The 7,672-nt window shown below is 38.0% G+C and overlaps 1 non-coding gene across 1 annotated transcript; it reads left to right on the top strand.

Moving 5' to 3' along the window:
• The first annotated feature begins 3,456 nt into the window (after positions 1-3,456).
• LOC126019736 (U6 spliceosomal RNA) lies at positions 3,457-3,563 on the top strand. Its single transcript, XR_007499361.1, has one exon. It is a non-coding gene; the product is annotated as a U6 spliceosomal RNA (small nuclear RNA).
• The last annotated feature ends 4,109 nt before the right edge of the window (positions 3,564-7,672 follow it).

Raw genomic sequence — 7,672 nt, 5'->3', positions numbered from 1 at the left:
TGAGATTAGTTATGGATCTGTAGAGCTGGGCCTATAAGCTTTCAAGGAAGTGGCTGCAGGAGTCTAGAATTACTTTAATGTAAAGTGAAATAATTCTACAAAATTAAACTTCTCATCAAAAATTTGATTGCTATATAATATATATAAAATAAAAGGACATAATAAACTTAATTCCTTCCCTTTACATATCAATTTTTTTTTTTTTTTGGTTTTTGGGTCACCCCCAGCAGTACTCAGGGGTTACTCCTGGCTCTATGCTAAAAAAATTGCCCCTGGCAGGCACAGGGGACCATATGGTATGCCGGGGTTTGAACCGCCATCCTTTTGCATGAAAGGCAAATGCCTTACATCCATGCTATCTCTTCGGCCCCTACATATCAAATTTTTAATAATTGACTTCTTGCATCCACCAAAAAGAAAAATAGAGATAGATACTTTTTAAGTATCATTTTAAATTAGTATGTTGGTATTTATTTGATGTATTTCTATCGTTGTGATTATTGGTAAGTAGAAACGTTTACAGATTGCTTCGTGTCCTTTTAAGAGCTCTCAAAAATGTAAAGACAGATAACTTTTACAAACAAATGTTTCATGTTCATCTTATATATTTGCTACTCTATACCAAGAATCAAGCTTTTTATCTAAAACTCTAACCTGATTTAGAGGTATTTATTAATTTTTAATAATTTTAAAATCCATAATCTAACAAAGAAGAAGGGAGAATAGAACTTCTTTGAATTTAAAATCCTTTTATATTCATGTATCAAAATCATTAACTATTTAGGGCATTAACTATTTAGGGCAACAACTCTTTAGAGAAGCTGAGAAGATTTCTGAACATTTTCCCTTAAAGAGTTACTATCTTGACAAAGCATGGATTTATGTCCAAGTTTAAAAAGAAAGTGTACTATCTATTTTTAAGAATTTATTATTATTATTATTTTATTTATTTATTTATTTAGGTTTTGGGCCATACTCAGCAGTGCTTCGAGGCTACTCCTGGCTCTGGGTTCAGAAATCACTCCTGGCAGGCTTGGGGACCATCTGGTATGCCAGAAATCAAACCCAGGTTCATCCAGTGTTGGCAAATGCATGCTAGCCTCAAGAGGTTCATGTCTTAACACTGAAATTTTGTGCACATTATCTTTTATAGCAGATTGATTGAGATCAATAAATTTTGGGGTGGAGAAATTAATCTGGCTTTTCCAGGCAGGCCCAAAATGTCACTTTAGGTGTTTGATATAAGTGGCTAGAAGAGGATAAAGTGATGTGACAGTGGGAGCAGAGATGGAAGTGATGTGATCATAAGCCAAAGAATGTCAGCAGCCATCAGAAGCTGGAAAAGGTCAGGATCAATTCTCTTCTGAAGCCTCCAAAAAAAATAATAACTCACTCTGATATGAATAATTTTGGTCTTTAAAGTTGGTCTCACAACTTTTGTCTTGTAGGCTATTAAATTCTGGTATTTGCTACTGTAGTAAAGAAAAATGAATACAAAACCTCATCCTAATATGGGAGATTAGAGTTAAGACAACTGATTTTGGAGTATAACAGGAAACAAAAGTGTGAGCCCTAGAAGGCTGCTGAGATTTGACATCAGGCTTTTTTTGGGGATGAAAAAGTAGAAGGTCAGTTTGTATGGTAAGTGTTGAATGGCAACTTCTATGGGTTCTGGAAAGAGACTAAGAGCACCTGTTTCATAAACATATGGTCCCAATATTCCACATAGACTGAGCATCATCCTGGAAGCTCTGCTCTCTGTCACACTGGCACTGCAAATAATTTTTAGTTAAACAACAGCAAGAAGAGCACAAGTACCACAAAATGGAGGTGTGGACCTTGATGAGCACTACAACTAAATATATATGTCAATACCAACCGAAGATGTGTGACATCTGGTGAGCACATGTGTAAGCACCACAGTGACCACTAGCAAGCATCACTACCATAAAATGCCTTAACTAAGTATGTAAGTACCAGTTGAACATGTGTGCAAACGCTGCAACTAATGAAGTACAAACCTTGGTGAACACCATGACTGAGTGTGTAAGCACCACAATCTGATGTGTGACCCCATCTAACACCACAGCCAGGCAATACTGGGAGTTCACCACCACCATTATGAGTGACAACAAAGAGAAGGAGAATGGAAGGGAATAAACATTAATCTTTTAAAAAAATGTTAACATCCACATCTGTTTTAGCAACTTGAACTTATGTTTGTGCAGCATCTTTGAAGGGAACTTGTTTGGAGGCTTCAATACAGAAGGTTCAGTGATCCAACCAGGTCCGGAGGAAAGTGTGAAACTCACAGAAGCAATTAGTTGCTGATGGGATGGGATTTGGAGAACCCAGTGATGGTTATGGAGGGCTGGCAGGAAGGGGTGAGTGGTGAAAGCATAGACTTTCAGATTCACTATTCTTGGTAATAGCAATGAGTGTTAGCAAGTAATAAAAGAGCTTTTCATCAACCGTCAGCAGTAGAATAATTCAAAACATATTTTTTTGTGTGTGAGAAAAGATGAGGTAATAGGGTTGTGTGCTGCAGTAGGAATCAAGGAGCTGAAATTATTGTCTTTATAATGGGGGTTCAGAAACTGGGGCTGCAATCTCACATGGTGCAGTTTCCACCAGAAAGTGGGAATCATTCTGCTGACTGAACGCTTCGTAAACTCTCCCTCTGACTTATGATTCTTAAGACAGACACGCTACATACATACTGGCTGCATTTTGCTTCATGCTTCAAAAGTTCAAATAAATAATCCTTCACTTCAATTCAGCAGCTATCAGGGAAAATGATATTGTTTTTACTCATCCTGGAGAGGGGAGGCACTTCTGAAGGGCCCACGCTTTCAAGCAAAAAAGAGAGTATTTCTGCCAATGAAGCGTGTAGTGAGTTTCCAACTCAGTCACCAACCGAACTTCTTATCACAAAAGCAAGATGAATGCCCCATCTCAACTCCAGTAACTGTTGTTTTTCCTATCAGGGGTTTCCATAGCATCAAGCCTGAAAGAGGCTTTTGAGAGGAATGTTCTTCTCTTGGTTAACATATTTAAGTGAAAAAGTCAGAATACTTTGTTGGCTGGGTTGGTTGTGCAATTCAGAAGAGAACAACAAATTCACTGATGCTGAGGAGCTTCCGGTGCCACTGCAAGGTTATAGTACTTAGCCTGAAGGGAAATGGACATTGTTTAAAAAAAATTCCCAGTGTCATTTTCATAAAAGTATATCAGTCCCATTAAAAGAGAGACCTATTTTGGCAATGTAAACATGAGTGTTTGCCATGAAGTAGACATCAAAGAACCAATACATTTAAAGAGTCATTTTCAACACAAAAGGCTTATTAACTAGTACATTTCACTATTACTAGAAAAAGTACCCTTGTGAAGCTAAAAAATAATTCTAGTACATGTCTCGAGTTTGAATACAGAGAATGTGCCAAGATCTATCTTATGGTGCTCACTTCGGCAGCACATATATTAAAATTGGAACGATACAGAGAAGATTAGCATGGCCCCTGCGCAACGATGACACGCAAATTCGTGAAGTGTTCCATAAATTAAAAAAAAAACAGGATCTATCTTATGAAAAAGCATAAATAAAATAAATGACTGTGGCCAGGGAACAGGGAGCTAGCACAAGAATTAGAGGCACAAGCCTGACCCCTCAGTTGGGTCCCATGAACTCAAGAGCCCCCTCAAGCACACCATATGTAGCCCTAGAGAAACTAAGATGGCCCTGGTACTCCCCAGAACTCCAAGTATCTCTGCATCCACAGGCCCAATCATCAAGCTGGTTGCCCAAGTATTGCGGGATATGACTCTTGGGCCCCTGAGCCTAGTTTTTGGAGGTCCTCCAAAATTTAATAAAAGACCTGTGGCCAGAAATGTGTCTCACAGTGGGTCAAGAGTAGTCATTTAAAGATCCTGTGCTTTTGTTTAAGAAGCTCACTTTTCTAGATTAATTCCCTAATGCTATAAATCACAAATATTAGAGTGCCCTTCTCCAGGAATATTTTTCTTTCAGCAAGGTTGAAAAGCAGTTGAAAAAGTTGATTGTTTTTTCACATATTGTCACAGACTGCTCTTTACACACACTTTAATGAGTTTTTAAAAATTTCACACATTAAGGTTCACTCTTGTGCTATGAAGTTCTGTGACCTTTTGATAATGTGTAAATCTTTCAACTCCATGATGGTATCGATGGAATAGTTGTGACTCCTCCCTGTCTTTGCTGAAAGACAAGGCTAGTCCATGTCAAGAAGCTGATCCTCTGAAACTAAGTGGGAAACTAAAACTGGAAGGAATTGGAGTCTAGAATCTTGTGCAAGTTCCAAAAGTCAGTGGGGGACAAGTGGGACTCACATAGGCAGGCAAGTCACAGACTCAGAGCAGATTGCTAAAAATCTGAAACTGGCCCTCAAGATAGTTTTTCATTTAAATTTTCTTAGAAAGGCATGAGGGGAGAGAAAGAAAGATGGATGTGTTCAAGAGAAAACACTGGCTTCTCTTAGAGTGTAAATAAAACAAGCTAAGATACATACAGGAAAACAACAAGATACAAGTTTAGGGAGACCACGGCCTTGAAGAGTAATCCTATTATAATAAGTTTTTAATAAAGAGGTTATTGAAGTAAAAAGATCGACATGCTCTCTATCATGTGAAAATATACATATAATCCAACATTAAAAAACGCAGCAGCAATTTATCCAATGTAATTTAAAAACCTCCTATGTTAACCACCTCAGAATTAGTTAGCAGTTATATGATGCGATTTATGAATAGATGGATGAATAGGTGAGAAGCATCTATCTCTCAAAACATTCCTCCCATTTATCATTCTACCATTACAGGTTCCTTACTTGGAAAGATAGTCCAGCAGGTAAAACACTTGCCTTGCATGCAATAGAGCTAGGTTTGATCTTTGGCATGACATATGGTCCTGGAGCCCACTAGGAATGATCCCTTAGTGTAGAGCCAAAATAAGCCCTGAGAACCACTAGGTGTGGTCCCAAACAGAGCAAAAACAAATTCCCTTTTTTGGATTATGACAATATCACCACAAGTTTCTTTTAATATACAAATAAACCACATTGAGTCTTAACATACTGCTTTTAAAAACAAAGGTTGTTTGTATAGAGTCATGCAGTTTTCAAAGCATGACTGTGTCAAGATCCCATATCAGTTTTCTAACATTTATGGGGCAAGATCAGTGAGGAAATGGGAGCTTTGTTGGGGAGATATGGGAGAATTTGTTTGAGAGTAGAGGGCATGGTCAGAGGTGACAGACTTAATAAAGAGAGAACCTGAAGTTTCTGGGTGTCACAAGGATACACCCAGCCAACTGAGTCTGCGAATCTTAGTGCAGACAGTGTCGCTAAAGGAGAGCCTACTTAGATGGCTTCCCATGTCAGTCAAATTATCTTAGCCACAGCTCAGAGCCAGCTGCTTCCTGGTGCTCCTTAGCTGTTTAGCTCTATGTGATGTGATTTAAATCAACTCTCTGGTGCTCTCAGCAACACTAAGATAAAGCCCCTCCTAATTTCAGATATCTCCATCATGTAATGGTCTCTTGTGGCAAAAATATGGGACAATATTTTTGTTATGAAATAATATTGGGGTGGGATATTGAGTTATAACTAAAATCCTAGTATTTTGTGAATTAAAAATTTTATAAATTTATATCTAGAACTTAAAAAATTATATTATCGGGCCTGGAGAGATAGCACAGCGGCGTTTGCCTTGCAAGCAGCCGATCCAGGACCAAAGGTGGTTGGTTCGAATCTCGGTGTCCCATATGGTCCCCCATGCCTGCCAGGAGCTATTTCTGAGCAGACAGCCAGGAGTAACCCCTGAGCAATGCCGGGTGTGGCCCCCCCAAAAAAAATTATATTATCTGGGGCAGGAGAGATAGCATGGAGGTAAGGCGTTTGCCTTGCATGCAGAAGGACAGTGGTTTGAATCCTGGCACCCCATATGGTCCCCCAAGCCTGTCAGGAGTGATTTCTGAGCATAGAGCTAGGAGTAACCCCTGAATGCTGCCGGGTGTGACCCAAAAACCAAAAAAAAATTTTTTTTATCTCAGTATTTTATTACTTGTATCACACTCTAAATACTAGTAACATTTTGATAGTCTTTCTCCCCCCTCACTAAAGGAGTCAAATAAAAGTTGTAGGTTATTATATTATTATAATAGTACATAATATTATAATATTGCATATTATTAATGTGGATTATTATGATTTTATTTTGATTTCATTTCATTTTTGAGCCAAACCTCACTGTGCAAGGCAAGTTCTTTACCCTCTGTATTATCTCCCAAGCACCTCAAAACTCTTTTTTTTTTGTTGTTGTTGTTGTTGTTTATAAGCTTCACTCATATGGGTGGTGCTCAGGGATTACTCCTGGCTCTGCACTCAGGAGTCAATCCTGGTGGGCTTGAGAGACCTTATGAAATGCAGGGATCAACTTGGGTTGATTAAGCTTTGCTATGGCTTTGACCCTATCAAAACTGGTTCTTAAAATTAGTATATTTTTGCAGTGATGGAAATTGAATAAGACACTCTACTATTGAGTCACATCCCCAGCCCTAAATTTTTTTTGTTTGCTTATGTTTTGGCCACACAGGGATTATTCTTTTTTTTTTTTTTTTTGGTTTTTGGGCCACACCCGTTTGACGCTCAGGGGTTACTCCTGGCTATGCACTCAGAAATCATTCCTGGCTTGGGGTACCATATGGGACGCCAGGGAATCGAACCGCGGTCCGTCCTACGCTAGCGCTTGCAAGGCAGGCACCTTACCTCTAGCGCCACCTCTCTGGGCCCATGGGATTATTGTTGACAATGCTTAGGGGTTCATATATGGTGCTGGAAATGGGGTCAGTAAAAATTGTGTTATTAATGCAATGTGATCCTTTAATAATGTATGCAACCATTTAAACAAAGAACCAACCATTTTAAACCAATCAGCCAATTTTCATAACTTAAAGCAACCATTTCAGTTTGGTGTTGTTTTTGTGGAGGAGAGAGAGTTTGAAGCTTTAACTTCAAATGAATTTCAAAATAAACACTTGCTTTGAATAGTTGATAAAATGGAGTGTGTGAGTTTACATATTGATTTGGTAGCACTGATAGAGATTGGGTCACATTCTTCCCTTGACATTTTAATGAGTAGTTTAGGGAGTGTGACTGGTGCGGTGATAGTAGGTGGGGACAAGTGGCAAAGATTAACTCACTATTCATTTGGCCTGACTGTAGGATTTAATACCCCACTGTGGCTGGTACTGTCAACACAATGGTAAGAATTATAAATTAGAGGGTGTTCCACAGCATCTTGTATATTAAAACTTCACTTGCTAGTTAAAGCATTTCTAAAAGTTTTCAGATGCAGATAATACTCCTTTCCCTGTTTTTTCTATCATCCTTCATTAGCAATGTTTTGTTGCTATGTATTAGTAAAAGATCATGTACTGTTGAAAGTATTATTTAAAATATTGAAAATATATCGAACAATATTGTTGAAAAATTGTTTATCAATATTTAACTTAACTATCATAAAATTCACACCTTTATAAAGTTCACTTCAATATTTTTAAAGAAGGTTGTGAAATTATGACTATTATATATTCCAGAAAACATTATCACTTGTTTTTATTGATTTTGAAAATAAATTC

Source organism: Suncus etruscus, chromosome 9 (assembly GCF_024139225.1).
Source record: "Suncus etruscus isolate mSunEtr1 chromosome 9, mSunEtr1.pri.cur, whole genome shotgun sequence".
NCBI lineage: Eukaryota > Metazoa > Chordata > Mammalia > Eulipotyphla > Soricidae > Suncus > Suncus etruscus.
Note: the sequence above shows the minus strand (reverse complement) of the source record. Positions and strands in the feature narration are given on the sequence as shown.